Here is an 18,039-nt window from a genome sequence, read left to right on the forward strand (position 1 = left end):
TCTGTCACCCAGGCTGGAGCGCAGTGGCGTGGTCTTGGCTCACTGCAGCCTCTGCTTCATGGACTCAAGTGATTCTCCTGCCCCAGCCTCCAGAGTAGCTGGGACTACAGGCACAAGCCACCACCTCTGGCTAATTTTGTTTATTTTTTTGTAGAGACAAGGTGACCCTATGATGACCAGGCTGGTCTCTCGAACTCCTGGTCAAGTGGTCCTCCTGCCTCAGCCTCCCAAAGTGCTTGGGATTATAGGTGTGAGCCAGCACACCTGGCCTAACTAGCCAGGATGTCTATGTTATCACAGATGTTTTTAGGCGCTATGGTGATGAACACTCCTTAATCTCTGATACTGGCTTTTTAAAATCTCTCACTCTTTCTCTCTCTCTCTCTCTCTCTCTCTCTCTCTTTCTTTCTTTTCAACAATTCTGGTACATTTTTTTTCCAGAAGCAAGGAGATCCTCAGATATTAATGGAGGCTTCAGAAAAGAGGTTTTCATTTAAAAAGAAAAAAGATTAATGAAGGCATATTGAAAAGATAAATGGACTAGATTGAAGAGGCTCCCACTGATTAAATTTGTGATGATTTGAGCATAAAAAATAATGAATATAATTGAGTAAAGCACATGAAATAAGAAAAAAATACACTAAAAGCCCAAAACCACACCAAATCTTATTTTTCAACATGAGAATTAATTATTATACATACTCTTAATTCTGAAAATTGGTTATTAAAGTAGACGATCTAAGCACTTTTTTGCCTTCTCAATAGTAACCATATTTCATGCTTAATAAAATGGTCTTAGCTGTAAAGGAAGCTCTTCTTTTCTGAAGACTGCCTGCTAATAAATGGAGAAGAAATGATAAAATTGGAACAATCCCCAGGCTGGGCGTGGTAGCTCATACCTGTAATCCCAGCACTTTGGGAAGTCAAGACAGGCGGATCACTTGAAGTCAGGAGTTCAAGACCAGCCTGGTCAACATGGTGAAACCCCCATCTCTACTAAAAACACAAAAATTAGCCAGGCATGGTGGCAGGTGCCTATAATCCCAGCTACTTGGGAGACTGAGGCACAAGAATTGCTTGAACCCGGGATGGGGAGGTTGCAGTGAGCTGAAATCATGCCACTGCACTCCAGCCTGGGCAACAGAGTAAAACTCCATCCCCCCCTCAAAAAATATTGGAACAATCCCCATTTTGCTAACCTCAGTGAAATAATTGATTCAGACAAAATTTATCAATGAGTGTTAAAACTACTATACAAAACCCATTACTTCTTCCCTACATCATGGAAAACTGGATGTTCCCATGGCACTAAGTATGACTCCACAGATAACTCCCTGATTGAAAAGTAAAAACTGTCAATGTTGTAATAAAAATATTTAGGGTGTAGGGAAAAATCCTGAAAGACTTTGAAATGGATCAAAGATTCTATTCTTCAATGGAAAATAGGTGTTGTCTAGGTCATTTCATTCCATTGGGTCTCTGGGCCTTTCATTATTTTTGAGCTATTTTTCAAGCCTGTAAGTTGTAGAATATTGAGAACAATGCAAATGACTCATGTCCTTAGAAAACTGGAAATTGTCTAGTAGAGACACAGTTGATTATTGCTCTATGGATATTGATCAATTTGAGCAAATTCATTTTAACTTTCCTTCAGCCTGTCTATGTATCTGCTCTTTGGATTTTCCTTTAAACCAATTGTAAGATCTTACTGGTTTCCTCACTAATTAATGAGCTAAATAACATCTTTGACACATGTTTATTTTGCATTTGTTTGAGAGCCCTGAGCTTACCCTTTTTTTTTCTCAGCTAAGATTGCTAAGGATTACCCTTTTCAAAAATTGTCCTTTAACAAGCAAAAAACACCTTAATTCAGTGAACAAAGCTGGCATCACCAGTAATAGACACATTTTAGAAATGTACCTCCTGGTCAGGTGCAGTGGCTCACACCTATAATCCCAGCACTTTGGGAGGCTGAGGTAAGTGAATCACCTGAGGTCAGGAGTTTGAGACCGGCCTGATCGACATGATGAAACCCTGTCTCTACTAAATAAAAAGGTTAGCCGGGAGTTGTGGCACGCACCTGTAATCCCAGCTACTTGGGAGGCTGAGGCAGGAGAATCGCTTGAACCTGGGAGGTGGAGGTTGCAGTGAGCTGAGATTGTGCTGTTGCACTCCAGCTTGGGCAGTAAGAGCAAAACTCCATCTCAAAAATAACCCCCCAAAAAAGTGCCTCCTGATGTGATATATATAAAGCATACATCACTATATACTATTCTTTTTTTTTTTTTGTGACAGTGTTTTGTTCTTGTTGCCCAGGCTGGAATGCAATGGCTCGATCTCAGCTCACTGCAACCTTCGCCTCCCGGCTTCAAGCGATTCTCCTGCCTCAGCCTCCCGAGTTGCTGGGATTACAGGCATGCGCCACCACACCCAGCTAATTTTGTATTTTTAGTAGAGATGGGGTTTCTCCATGTTGGTCAGGCTGGTCTCAAACTCTCGACACCAGGTGATCCGCCCTCCTGGGCCTCTCAAAGTGCTGGGATTACAGGAGTGAGCCACCACGCCTGGCTACATAGTATTCTCAATCAAGCTTTTAGATCTAACTTCCTCTTTACAAATTAATTGCAAGAAGAGAAACAATCTGAGTGTTATGACAGAAATAATTATACAAAGTTAGAATCTGAGACATGCTACAAAATATTTGATCATTCTCTTCCAAAAGTCAATGTCATCAAATAAGAAAAAAGGTCTAAATTTTAAAATGCTGAAGAAATATATACAAAAGACAGTCAATGATCCTTGACTGAATTCTTACTGTAAAAAAAAAAAAAAGTAGCTATAAAAGGCAATTTTTAAGCAATTGGAGACATTTGCAAAGAAAACAGGTATTAGAGAATAGTAAGAAATTATTGCTCATTTTCTTACATTTACAGTATTGTTGTGGATACATAGGAGAAAGTTATTTATTTAGAGATTGCTATGGTCTGAATGTTTGTGTCTCCCCGAAATTTATATGTTGAAATCTTTTTTTGAGATGGAGTGTCACTCTGTCACCCAGGTTGAAGTGCAGTGGCACAATCTCGGCTCACTGCAACCTCTGCCTCCCGGGTTCAAGCAATTCTTCTGCCTCAGCCTTCTGAGTAGCTGGGATTACAGGTGTGCACCACCACACACAGCTAATTTTTGTACTTTTAGTCAAGACGGGGTTGCACCATATTAGTCAGGCTGGTCTCGAACTCCTGACCTCGTGATCCACCCACCTCGGCCTCTCAAAGTGCTGGGATTACAGGCGTGAGCCACCGCACCTGGCCATATGTTGAAATCTTAAACCCCAGTGTGACGGTGTGAGGAAGTGAGGTTTTTGGGAGGTGATTTGGCCATGAATACTCCACACTATAAAGGATTAGTACCTTTATAAGAGGCTCCACAGAGCTCCCTTTCCCTTCTACCATGTGAAGACACAGCAAAGAGATGGCTCTCTATGAAATAGGAAGAAGGCCCTCACTGAATCTTCTTGATCTTGATCTTCTTGATCTCACAGCCTCCAGAACTGTGAGAAATAAATTTCTGTTGTGTATAAGTCACACAATCTATAGTATTTTGCTAGAGCAGTGCAAAGGAACTAAGAAAAATAAATTTTTTTTTTTAGTCTCCCTCTGTTACCCAGGCTGGAGTGCAGTGGCACGATCTCAACTCACTGCAAACTCCACCTCCCGCGTTCAAGCAATTCTCCTGCCTCAGCCTCCCAAGTAGCTGGGATTACAGGTGTGCACCACCATGCCTGGTGAACTAAGACAGAAATTAATGTTAAAGTTTTTAGGAGTTAAGCATCACGATATTTGTACTTTAAAACAGTACAGAAATGAAGCAAATATGGCAAAAAGTTAATGATTTTTCAAACTAGTTGGCAAGTACAAGGATGTTCAATTTCCTGTTCTTTCTGCTTTTCTGCTTTGCTTTTTTTTTTTTTTTTTAAAAGATGAAGTTTTACTATGTGGCCCAGGCTGGTGTACAGTGGCTATTCGAAGACTGTATAGCACACTGCAGGCAGCCTTGAATTTCTGGGCTCAAGTGGGCCTCCTGCCTCAGCCTCCTGAGTAGCTGGGACTAATTTTGCTCTATTTTTGAAATACTCATAATAAATAATGAGAATAAAACGTATCCTTATGTGTGGAGGCCCCATGGACAACTCACTGAAAACAACATTGACTTACAAAGGTAGCTTCATTCATATTTGTTTCCTTTTTGTTATTCAACCCACATAATACCCCAATTTCATAATGGAACTTTAAGAAAATTAATGGTGATCAGACCGGGCACAGTGGGTGGCTCACGCCTGTAATCCCAACACTTTGGGAGCCGAAGCAGTCGGATCACAAGGTCAGGAGTTTGAGACCATCAGCGTGGCCAACATGGTGAAACCCCGTCTCTACTGAAAATACAAAAATTAGCCGGGTATGGTGATGGGTGCCTGTAGTCCCAGCTACTCCAGGGGGCTGAGGCAGGAGAATCGCTTGGACCCAGGAGGCGGAGGTCACAGAGAGCCAAGACTGCAGCATTGCACTTCAGCCTGGGCGACAGAGACTCTATCTCAAACAAAACAAAACAAACAAACAAAAAAGAAAATGAAAGGTGATCAACTCATAATGATATAATAATCTGTATTCAATTTCATTAATAACTTTCAAGTGATACTCCCATCTAACAGCAACCTAGTGACAGGAGTGGTGGTGATGGTGGCCTATTAATTCCTGAGTACCAAATAATTAAAAGAAAATTTATTATTTTTGTTTGTCTTCTTTCAACTCTGAAGAAAATTTTACTAAATTAGGCAAAACCTATGTATGTAAAAAGGTTCAAGTGAACTGCTCCCCAGACTCCAGTAAGTCATATATAGCCCTGGTGCCCCAGGGTATTATTCAACCACATAATTGTAATAGACAGAAATATAGACACTGGAAGATCAAATCTTTTTTTTTTTTTTTTTTTTTTTGAGACAGAGTCTTACTCTGTTACCCAGGTTGGAGTGCAGTGGTGCAGTCTTGGCTCACTGTGACCTCCACCTCCTGGGTTCAAGCGATTCTCCTGCCTCAGCCCCCTTGAGTAGCTGGGATTACAGGCACCCGCCACCACACCTGGCTAAGTTTTGTATTTTTAGTAGAGAGGGGGTTTCACCTTGTTAGCCAGACTGGTCTCAAACTCCTGACCACAAGTGATGCGCCCACTTCGGCCTCCCAAAGAGCTAAGATGACAGGTACCGAGCCTGGCAGATCACATCTTATAGCTAGCGGCAGAGTTGAAATTAGAATATTTAGGTATTGTGAATACCAGGTGAATTTATTACTCAATGGCCCTCAACAGGTGGGCCCCCACCTAGTGAACACTTGGACATGTGTTATAGACGGGAATGTTTTGGGTTGTCATAATGTCTGAGAGTTGCTTATGGCAATTAGTACCTAGAGGCTATGTATGCTAAAGTGCTGCAATTTCAGACAGTCTCACGCAATAAAAAACAAAACCAAACAAACTGTCCTAATTTAAATGCTACTAATTCAACTTCCCCCACGACATCACCACACACTGAGAAACTGCTACCCAAATACAACTTAATGTTCATTTGGCTGATTAAAGGCACAATGTAATAAAAGAAAATTCAAAACAGACAAGAAAAAATACAATTATTTTTTAGCAATTGATATTTTTAAGAATCAAATTTCACTCCCACTGATAGTTGTTTCCTTTTTGTATTAAACTTTACTTGAATTTTTAAGTCAAACATCAAATGGAAGAATTGTGACATCCTCAAGTACACAGAAGAAATCTTGAAATTAAAAATAATTCACATGAAACTTATGTTGGCATAAGCTGAGAACCAAAATTAAAATGAACTAAACTAATTTACTAACGAGCAAAAGCAATAAATCAAACAAAAACAGTTTTTTTTTTTTTTTGAGACAGAGCCCCATTCTGTCGCCCAGGCTAGAATGCAATGGCGCAATCTCTGCTCACTGCAACCTCCGCCTCCCAAGTAGCTGAGATTACAGGTGACCGCCACCACACCTGGCTAATTTTTGTGTATTTTTAGTAGAGACAGAGTTTTGCCATGTTGGCCAGGCTGGTCTCGAACTCATGATCTCAGGCGATCCACCCACCTTGGCCTCCCAAAGTGCTGGGATTATGGACGTGAGCCACCGTGCCCGGTCACAAAAACAAAATTTTAAAAACCAATATAGTGAACTCATTGGACTTGAAAGTGAAACTCCTTTTGTTTTCCAAACTCAGCAAACTGGCAGGGAAAAAAGAATCGTAATATACTCAAAACAAACCAATATTTGATTCTTTTCAAGACCATCTCGGTGAACAGTATGTGTGAAAGAGCTGTGGTTAATTGAAATCCATGACTGTACTATATATTGCAGACCTCTGTACTTTTATTTTATTTTTATTTTTTGAGACAAGGCCTCTTTCTGTTGCCCAGGTTCCAGGCTGCAGCCTCACTCTCCCAGGATTAAACAATCCTCCCGCCTCAGCCTCCTGGGCAGCTGGGACTATAGGTGCATGCCACCATATCTGACTAATTTTTTAATTTTTTTGTAGAGACAGGGTCTCACTATGTTACCTAGATTGGTCTCAAAACTCCTAGGCTAAAGCGATCCTCCCTCCTCAGCCTCCCCAAAGTTCTGGGGTTACAGGCACGAGTCACTGCACCTGGCCTTCTTTACTCTTAATGGTAATATAGCTGTCACCTTTTGCTCTTATCTTACCAACCAGTGCTTAGCAGATATACTTTAAGTGATCTTAGAGGTAAATATGTGGAAATGGAGGATGAATAAAATGTCACAGAATACACTTTGTGGTCCTGAAATGCTGTGAGATGTCCATTAATTTAACTCTTGGCTGAATACCTGCTACATGCCAGATTCTGTCTAGCACTGTATTAGGTACTAGAAGTAAGGTGTCTTTCTCTCTCTCTCTCTCTCTCTCTTTCTTTTCTTTCTTGAGACAGAGTTTCTCTCTTGTACCCCAGGCTGGAGTGCAATGTCACATTCTCAGCTCACTGCAACCTCCGCCTCAAGCAATTCTCCAGCCTCAACTTCCCGAGTAGCTGGGATTATAGGCACCCTCCACCACGCCCGGCTAATTTTTGTCTTTTTAGTAGAGACAGGGCTTCACCATGTTGGCCAGGCTGGTCACGATTTCCTGAACTCAGGTGATCTGCCCACCTCAGCCACCCAAAGTGCTGGGATTACAGGTATGAGCCACCGTGCCCAGCCAAAGTGTCTTGACAATAAGACATTTGACAGTCTTATGATATCATGGACAAAGTGTAGAAATATGAATGGCATTCAAGAAGAATTAGGTAAATTTATAATTGATTAGATAATGATACTAACAGGGTTTTTTTGGTTTGTTTGTTTTGAGACAGAGTCTAGCTCTGTTGTCCAGGCTGGAGTGCACTGGCCCGATCTTGGCTCACTGCAACCTCCGCCTCCCTGGATCAAGTGATTCTTGTGCCTCAGCCTTCTGACTAGCTGGGATTACAGGTTCTCACCACCATGCCTGGCTAATTTTTGTATTTTTAGTAAAGATGGGATTTCACCATATTGGCCTGGCTAGTCTCGAACTCCTGACCTCAAGTGATCTGCCCACCTCGGCTTCCCAAAATGTTGGGATTATAGGCATTAGCCGCCACGCCCAGCCTAAATGAGTTTTAAGTAATGAATTAACACCAACTAAATTGGGAATCTCTAATGTCATATTTATCCTTGCTCAGTTCTCTTCAGCATTTTTACTGACAATTCAAATGAAGATATGAAGACATTTTAAAATCATAGGGTTAGGAAGAATAAAGCTCAGAAGGACCACATCGGCCGAGACCATCCTAGCCAACATGGTGGAATCCCCATCTCTACTAAAAATACAAAAATTAGCTGGGCGTGTTGGTGTGCTCCTGTAATCCCAACACTTTAGGAGGCCGAGCTGGGCAGATGGCCTGAGATCAGGAATTCAAGACCAGTCTGGTCAACATGATGAAACACCGTCTCTACTAAAAATACCGAAAAAAATAGCTGGGCATGGTGGCATGTTCCTGTCATACCAGCTACTCTGGAGGCTGAGGCAGGGGAATTGCTTGAACCAGGGAGGTGGAGGTTGCAGTGAGCCAAGATTGCACCACTGCACTCCAGCCTGGGTGACAGAGTGAGACTCCATCTCAAAAAACAAAACAAAACAAAAAAACAAGACTTGAGAGCAGTCATAAAACACCATATTGGCTGGGCATGGTGGCTCACACCTGTGATACCAGTATTTTGAGATTACAGGCCGAGGCAGGAGATCACCTGAAGACAGGAGTTCGAGACCAGCCTGGCCAACATGGTGAAACCCTGTCTCTACTAAAAATTAAAAAAAAACTTATCAGGGCATGGTGGCAAATACCTACCTGTAATCCCAGCTACTCAGGAGGCTGAGGCAGGAGAATTGCTTGAACCCAGGAGGCGGAGGTTGCAGTGAGCCGAGATCGCGCCATTGCACTCCAGCCTGGGTAACATGAGTGAAACTCCATCTCAAAAAAAATAACAATTTTATTTATTTGCTATAAATAAAATTATTGTGACTAATTTTGTAAGAAAAATAAGAGGTGGTTCATTAGTTTTTTAAAACCAAGTTTATTGTCATAACAATAAATTGCCTCTATTTAAAGTATAAGTTTTAAGGCCGGGCGCGATGGCTTACGCCTGTAATCCTACCACTTTGAGAGGCCGAGGCGGGTGGATCTCCTGAGATCCGGAGTTCGAGACCACCCTGGCCAACATGGCTAAAATCCATCTCTAATAAAAATATAAAAATTAGCCGGGTGTGGCGGCACATGCTTATAGCTCCAGCTACTCGGGAGGCTGAGGCAGGAAAACTGCTTGAACCTGGAGGGCGGTGGTTGCAGTGAACCGAGATTGCGCCACTTCACTCCAGCCTGGGTAACAGAGCAAAACTCCATCTCAAAAAAAAAAGTGTAAGTTTTGATATATGTATAGTCCCCTAAATTCATGTCTGCCCTCAAGGTAATGAACATGTCTATCCCCCCATGGTGGTCTCTCCCTCTTCTCCTTGAACCCCCGTCTGCTTTCTGTCACTACGGATTAGCTTGCATTGTTTAGAATTTAATATAAAAGGAATTATACGGTGTGGATTCTTTTTGGCTTGGTCTTTTCCATGTAGCATAATGATTTTGAGATCCATCCCTATTGCCGTGTGTATCAGTAGTTCTTTCTTTTTTATTGCTGAGTAATATTCTATTGTATGAATATATTACAATTTGTCTGTTGATCTGTTGATGGACATTTGGTTTGTATTCAGTTTTGGGCTATTACAAAGAAAGCTGCTATGACCATTCATTAAAAAAAAAAAAAGATGGGGGGTTCCCTGTATACCCTGTGACTAAGGTAGAATCATTCAGAAAATATGAGGTTCTTAAATCCTATGTCTGGGTCTTGGTCTAACTATACAAACACATCCTGAGGGGGAAAGCCACCTTCTGACTTCAGCTCAATTTACCTGATATAATAAATCTACCACCTTTATTTGAGTAAGTGACTTTTCAACCTTGGGGAGAATTTAGAATGATATGATGAAGTAAATAGCCATAGTGATAATGCTTTGTATAAACTAAAAACAATTTCTTTGTATGTTTAAGAGAATCTAGCATTTTAAGAAATGTGTTAGATTAGCCTTGAGCAATTGATTTAGACTTATTTCACATCGAAAAGTATAAGAGATTTTCTTTTCTTCTTTTTTTTTTTTTTTTTTGAGATGGAGTTTTGCTCTTGTTGCCCAGGCTGGAGTGCAGTAGCACAATCTTGGCTCACTACAACCTTCGCCTCCCGGCTTCAAGCGATTCTCCTGCCTCAGCCTCCCAAGTAGCTGGGATTACAGGCATGCACCACCATGCCTGGCTAATTTTGTATTTTAAGTAGAGATGGGGTTTCACCATGTTGGACAGGCTGGTTTCGAACTCCTGACCTCAAGTGATCCACCCGCCTCGGCCTCCCAAAAGAGATTTTCATAAATATATCAACAATATTGAAATGTTTATGAGAGCTCAAGATTCAACAAATTTATAGGCTTAATTTATCATCTAGAGTAATTTAACTAACTGGTAGAATTTTGTTTGTTAGGATTATACTTATGCCTTGTCAGGAATTTGAAGGGCTTGAAAAGTTCTAATATATTAAATTTATGAGTGTAGTTTAAAAAGGGAATTAAATAAGTTTATAAATGGGATTAATTATTTAAAGTGATTTTAATCTGTTTGAATTGCGTTTACTATTATCAAAGAACAAATGAAAGTAATTGCTCTTATTTTATACAACAATTACCAGATTTATAAATAGCATAACTAATAATATTCATAAATTGTGTTTAACACTTTAAGAAAAACTAAATATGCAAGTTAGAAATTGCATATTACTGGCCAGATGCGGTCGCTCACGCCTGTAATCCCAGGACTTTGGGAGGCTGAGGCAGGTGGATCATGAGGTCAGGAGTTCGAGACCAGCCTGGGTAACATGGTGAAACCCCGTCTCTACTAAAAATATCAAAAATTATCCAGGCGTGGTGACACATGCCTGTAGTCCCAGCTACTCAGGAGACTGAGGCAGGAGAATTTCTTGAACCCAGGAGGTGGAGGTTGCAGTGAGCCAAGATCACGCCACTGCACTGCAGCCTCTGTCTCAAAAGAAAAAAAAAGAAATTGCATATTACTACAAAACTCAACTAACTATAGGTAGTCCAAGAGACCCCTGGGTCATTAACAAACTTCGATTGACATACATTCTGTTATGTCACCTTGGGATGAGCTTCAGTATCCTCATCTGGAAAATTCCTAGAGTGTTCGTGAAGATGATTAAATGAGATAATATGTTCCAATCACTTAGTCCAGTATCCCTCATAAGGTTTCACTTGACAGATCATTCTATATTTAAAAGCCTTTAAAAATATGGATTTAGGCTGGACATGGTAGCTGGCGCCTGTAATCCCAGCACTTTGGGATGCTGAGGTGGGCAGGTCACTTGAGGTCGGCAGGTCACTTGAGGTCAGGAGTTTGAGACCAGCCTGGCCAACATGATGGAAACCCATCCCTACTAAAAATACCAAAAAAGAAAAATTAGCTGAGCATGGTGGCAGGGACCTGTGCTCCCAGCTACTCAGGAGGCTGAGGCAGGAGAATCGCTTGAACCTGGGATGTGGAGGTTGAAGTGAAAAGAGATCACACCACTGCACTCCAGCCTGGGTGACACAAGGAGACTCTGTCTCAGAAAAAAAAAAAGAATTTAAATATGTGGATTCACTGTCAGGTGGAAGAGGAGCCAAATGCATTCTGTAATGCCCTGGAGAATGGAGCTGCTAATCCCATGAAGATGGGGACTATGACAATACAGGTCCACGGATGCTGGGTACTTAACTTCATTCCAGGCACTGTAATGAGTGCTTTACATGGATCATTTCATTCATTCATCACAATGTACTGGTCATTGGGGTTTGATCAGAGAAGCAGAGCCTCTGTGAGTTAAATAAGAGATTTAGCAGCCGGACATGGTGTCTCACTTCTGTAATCCCAGCACTTTGGGAGGCTGAGGCAGGCAGATCACCTGAGGTCTGGAGTTCAAGACCAACCTGGTCAACATGGCAAAACCCCATCTGTACTAAAAATACAAAAAATTAACTGGACGTGGTGGCAGGCGCCTGTAATCCCAGCTACTCGAAAGGCTGAGGCAGGAGAATTGCTTGAACTTGGAGGCAGAGGTTGCAGTGAGCCGAGGTCACGCGATTGCACTTCAGCTTGGACAACAAGAGTGAAACTTCATCTCAAAAAAAAAAAAAAAAAAAATTAGCTTAAGGATTAGACCTTACAAATATTGAGAGCTGCATAGTTTATGTATAGCTCTTGCTTCCTTTTTTTTTTTTTTTTTTTTTTTTTAGACAGAGTCCTGCTCTTTCACCCAGGTTGGAGGGCAGGGGCGGGTGTTTGGCTCACTGCAACCTCCGTCTCCCGAGTTCAAGAGATTCTCCTGCCTCAGCCTCTTGAGTAGCTGGAATTACAGACGTGCACCACCACACCTGGCTAATTTTTGTATTTTTAGAAGAGACGGGGTTTCAGCATGTTTGTCAGGCTGGTCTCGACCTCCTGACCTCGTGATCCACCCACCTTGACTTCCCAAAGTTCTGGGATTACAGGCGTGAGCCACCGCGCCCGGCAGCTCTTTCTTCTGCATCTGGTTTTGGACCTGATGTCAGCATCTCCAGGAGTTGGGAAGGGAAAATGGATTTAAAGTGGAAAAGAGCAAGAAAGAGCTGAAACTCTCATCTGTCTCTCATCATAACTTACATTGGTCACATTGGTATCACACTGAAATCTTAGTCAATCTCTCACTATCCCTAAGCCTCTGACTTTAAAGATGCCAGTGACCTGTAGAAGAGTTGGCACACTTCACAGAACTTCATACAGAGTTGGTCCAGGATCCAGAGATGCTGAAGAAGAGCCGTCTGGGTCTAGAAGAGATGGAGGCCAAGTTGGTGCCCTACATGAATAATGCGAACCAGGTCTGTGCTGATGTAGGGAAACTACAGCAGCAGCGGCCCGATACCCCACTTCCTGCCTTACTTTTGCCTTCCAGTTTCCCCTGTGGTCAACTCTAACCCAGATCAAACAAGGAAGGGAATTCTGGAAGTCTTCGCTCCAATTTAGCTAAGTTGACATAATGCAAAGCTACCGTTATCCCCATTTTACAGAGGAACAAACTGGCTTAGAAGGTTAAATAACTTGCACAAGAGCACACAGATGGTAAGTGAGAGAACAGCAACATGAACAAAGGCAGTCCGGATCAGAACCAGAATGTTGATCACTACCCTCTACTGCCTCTCCCGAATGTATGAAAATTAGAAGAAAGCGGCCAGGCTTGGTGACTCATGCCTGTAATCCCAGCACTTTGGGAGGCCAAGGCAGGCGGATCACTTGAGATCAGGAGTTCCAGACCAGCCTGGCCAACGTGGCAAAGCCCCATCTCTACTAAAAATACAAAAAAATTAGCTGGGCATCATGGCATGTGCCTGTAATCCCAGCTACTCAGGAGGCTGAGGCCGGAGAATCGCTTGAACTCAGGAGGCAAAAGTTGTAATGAGCTGAGATCATGCCCCTGCACTCTAGCCTGGGTGACAGAGCAAGACTCTGTCTCAACAACAACAAAAAAAATTAGAAGAAAGCAAGTTTCAGCTCAATGGCAATATGACCGGCTTAGCAGTATGAGCTCGCCCACAGTGGAACAGGCTGCCTTGCCAAGTAGAGGGTTCCCTGTCCTAGATGATGCTCAAACACAGGCTGGGTGGCCATCTGTCAGAGATATTACACAAGAGGGAACCCACTGGGAGGCAGAATGAACTATGTGGCTACTCACAGCACTTTCAACTCCAAGATTCGATGTTTCTAGAACATACAGTTCAAGGCAAGTGCTGGAACTCACAGCGTACAAGGAACACAACAGAAGGGACGGAGAAGAAGACAGAAACACTCAAGGGTGGGCTAGAAGGAGACTCAGCCAAGCTGTGCCAAACAGTGCCAAAATCCACTGTGAGAAAAATAAAAATTATGGTCAACCCAAGAAAGAATTGTTTTTCACACACAGGGTGCCACATTAAAAAACAAAAACAAAACAAAACAAAAACCTCTTTAGTGGTGTTTTGTTTTTTTTTTAAATTCCATTAATTGATTTGATCTCACTGAATTGACGGGCCATTTTTGTTGTTGTGTAGGTGTGATCTTTAAAAGACCTGTGGAAAGGCTGGGCATGGTGGCCCACGCCTGTAATCCAAGCACTTTGGAGGCCAAGGCGGGTGTATCACCTGAGGTTGGGAGTTCAAGACCAGCCTGACCAACATGGTGAAACCCTGTTTTTATAAAAAAATAATAAATTAAAAAAAAAAAAAAGGCCTGTGGAAAGACCACAAATTAAGACATGCTATCCATCGACTCTTTAAAACGAAAGTTTAATCAATCGAAGGCATGACAAAAAGTTTGAAGCAAATATCCAAATCTTTCAAAGAATGGCTTAGAAAAGATTTTTCACATTTGAATCTCTGCCAACATAAACACATAATAGTGAACCTTATGTCTTGGTTACAGTTTAAAAAATTAAAAGAAAAAGGCAGTGACTACTCCAATGTTTCTGTAGCAGATGCATCCTGATAGCATCTTTTCAAAGCAGATATTACAATAATTTTATTTTCTCCCCTCAAATTCTACACAAGCTGGTTCACCAACTATGCAAATTGGAGGTCATAGAAAATCAAGGTAAAGGCGTTACATGAAATTGACTTCTCATCAAGAAAATTACAAAGCTGTAACGTTTATAAAATAACAATTAAAATCTCAAAGCCAATAAATAGAAATGAAATCCCATGAGAAGAATTATTGCAGTGTGGCAGATATCTCTTTCTACCCTTCTCTGCCTACTCTCTACCCAGGTGGCTGATTTGAATGGCACGCAATTAGTGGGAATCACTGTTCTCTGGTTTCCGGTGGGGTTTAGCCAATGAGCAGCCCCAGAAGACCCCAGGGAGGAAGAAGAGTCAAGTTATAGTATTCATCCTCCTGGCATTCTTCTTTCAAGGTCACCTTGGGCAACAGAAGATAGTGTTATTTATTTATTTGTTTGTTTGTTTATTTTTGAGACAGAGTCTTGCTCTGTTGTCCAGGCTGGAGTGCAGTGGTGTGATCTCGGCTCACTGCAACCTCTGCCTCCCAGATTCAAGTGATTCTCCTGCCTCAGCCTCCCGAGTAGCTGGGACTACAGGCATGCAGCACCATGCCCAACTAATTTTTGTATTTTTAGTAGAGACAGGGTTTCATCATGTAGGTAAGGCTGGTCTCAAACTCTTAACCTCAGGTGATCCCCCCGTCTCAGCCTCAAGCAGTGCTAGGATTACAGGCGTGAGCCACCACACCCACCCAGATAGTGTTGTTCTTAAGGCTGTCTCTTCAACTCTTTCTCTTTCTCATCCCATTGTCAGTATACATGGTAAAGGCTCTCCACTGTTAAAAGACTCAGGACTACACTCTCCCCTGTGGCCTCTCTACTTCTTGCCCCACACCTTTGTAAGCAGTCAGTTTATTAAAACTTTCTCAAATTATGTTAATTAGAGAATGTCTTCTGTTTCTTGCTTGGCTCCTTACTGATACACACAGAATCATTAAAATACTAGTAATTGTCAAATCTCAACATTAATGCTATGTCCACCATTTTCAGAAAGTTAGATTCTCATGTTCCTTTTTCAAATGTATTTTAAACATCTTTTCACAAAGATTCTCACATTTCTTCTTCTGAAAATTCTAATCATGAGTGAGACGATTACATCTAGTGTTTTGTGTTGTTAATAGTTCACATTCTGGAGCCAGAACGCCTGGGTTGAATCTCAGCTCTGACACACACTAGTTGTGTAATTTGGGCAAATCATGTAACCCAGTGATTCTCAACCTGGGGGTAGTTTTGCCCCACAGGGAACATTTGGCAACGTCTGCAGACATTTTGATTGTCACATCTGGGGTGGAGGGATCTTATTATGGCACCTAGTCATGGGTAGACAACAGAGATGCTGCTAAACATTATTCAAATGCACAGGACAGTCCCCCACTACAAAGAATTAAAGGGTCCGAAATGTCAATAGTGCCAACAGGTTGAGAAACCCTGATGTGACCCTTCCGTCCCTCCGCTTCCTAATCTATAAAGAGTAGTTAACATCAGCACATACCTCATGGGATTGTCTGAAGGTTCAGTAAGCTAATACATGCAAAGCACTTAGAACAATGCCTGGGATATAGTATGTGCTCAATAAATGCAAGCTGACATTGTTATCTTCACTGTCATTATCAGGCTCTCTAGATCTCCTAGTACAAAAGAGGACTTGCTCAAAGGCAGGCAGTTAGAAATTCGTTATGAAAGACAATTCACTAAAGCACTGCAAAAGCAGAGATCTTGCCGGGCGTGGTGGTTCACACCTGTAATCCCAGCACTTTGGGAGGCTGAGGCGGGCAGATCACCTGAGATTGGGAGTTCAAGACCAACCTGACCAACATGGAGAAACTCTATCTCTACTAAAAATATAAAATTAGCTGGGTGCGGTGGCAGATGCCTGTAATCCCAGCTACTCAGGAGGAGGCTGAGACAGGAGAATCGCTTGAACCTGGGAGGTGGAGATTGCAGTGGGCCGAGATCATGCCACTGCACTCCAGCCTGGGCAACAAGAGTGAAACTCTGTCTCAAAAAAGAAAGAAAGAACCTGGCAGGGGAGATACCATGATCACAAAGGTGGTTTTCCCAGAGCGAGGCTTATCCATTGTACTCCGGATGTGCTGACCCCTGTGATTTCCCCAAATGTGGGAAACTCGACTGCATAATTTGTGGTAGTGGGAGACTGCATTGGCACTTTCCCTTGGTAAAAAAATATATATTAAAAAAAAAATAAAAGAAAGAAAGGAGAGATCTTGTCTGACTTTATTCTACTGTATCCTCAGTACCTTAGTGTCTAGCATATATTTTATTTGTTGAATATATTGCACTGGCTAGAATTCCTTACACACACATAGTAGGTGCTCAGTGGTAGTGGTGGCAGTGGTGGTTATAATGGATTTCATGACAGAATGTCTTTTGAGCCTGAAAACAAGAACCAGTGGGTATCTTCTTTCAATTTCTTGCTCAAATCTTTTTAATTTTGTTCAACAACTGTTCAACAACTCAAGGCCAAGAAGAAACTCACAGATAAGTTACATGATTTCTAAAATTGCAGAATGCATATTTATATTTTCCACATATTTTAAAAAGGTATTGATTTAGAATTATCCTAAGTAGCACTTTTTAAATTTTTTTTATTTTTACCTTGCTTCACTCCAACGAAAGAATTGGAGTTGGATGACAATGTCTAAAAATTAAGCAAAATGATAAGGCAAAAGGGAGAATGAGGGTAGAAAAAAATAGACGAAGCAAAGAGTTAGGTTAGAACCTTCCAAAATACCCTGTAAGAATCTAGCCCCCTGTTGGAAGGTCACAAATTTGGCAGGTAAATGCAGAGAGTGACACCTGATCCATCACGTATTTTGCACATTCATACAGTAAAAAACTACAAGGAAAGAACAATTGTTCTTTGTAATGAAACGTAAAAGTTCTCCCTACCCAGATGATACTGAGATGAAGTTAATCTCTTCAGTGGCATCTTTATAGGGAAGTCAATGGTTTATGAGGCTATTCTTTATAACGTCCTGCAGTGTACACCAAAGGTATGATGCTAAAGCACAGTCCAATGAAAGCAACTCTACAAAAGGGTAAAACAATGCAGTTTGGGTATAAATCTTTCTAATAGTCTCCCCTAGTCCTGGGCTAACAGAGCGCTGTAAGGAATGGCCAGATAGGATATCCACAAGACAGTCCTTCCTAAGCTGAGCTGCTCACACACGAGCTCAGGTACAGCTATACCTGGGCGGGACGATCTGGGTGGCAGACAAGTGCAGACACATGGTCTTTAGTTGCCCACTCACCAGGCAATCAAGCTGACACAGCTTGTGGAAATTGAGGGGCTTAATGGTGACAAAACATGTTTCACATTTATGAGGTATTTTCTGAGCCAGTCATTGTCCCAAGGTTCTTAGAAATATAAGTCATTAGGGCAGGGTGTGGTGGCTCATGCCTGTAATCCCAGCACTTTGGGAGGCTGAGACAGGTGGATCATTTGAGGTCAGGACTTCAAGACCAGCCTGGCCAACATGGTATACTACAAATATAAAAATTAGCTAGGCGTGGTGGCGGGCGCCTGTAGTCGCAGCTACTCAGGAGGCTGAGGCAGGAGAACCGCTTGAACCCGGAAGGTGGAGATTGCAGTGAGCTGAGATTGCACCATTGCACTCCAGGCTGGGTGACATCGAGACTCCCTCTCAAAAAAAAGAAATGCAAGCCATTAAATCCTTAAATCCTACAATTTCATGGTGGGAGTACTATTAGTAAA

The 18,039-nt window shown here is 42.0% G+C and overlaps 1 non-coding gene across 1 annotated transcript; it reads left to right on the forward strand.

The window, feature by feature from the left end:
• Positions 1-16,315: 16,315 nt before the first annotated feature.
• Positions 16,316-16,477, forward strand: LOC116536827. The gene has a single exon (XR_004262814.1). It is a non-coding gene; the product is annotated as a U1 spliceosomal RNA (small nuclear RNA).
• Positions 16,478-18,039: the final 1,562 nt, after the last annotated feature.

This window comes from Sapajus apella, unplaced genomic scaffold, assembly GCF_009761245.1.
Source record: "Sapajus apella isolate SASKATOON/1434 unplaced genomic scaffold, GSC_monkey_1.0 scaffold103, whole genome shotgun sequence".
Lineage (NCBI taxonomy): Eukaryota > Metazoa > Chordata > Mammalia > Primates > Cebidae > Sapajus > Sapajus apella.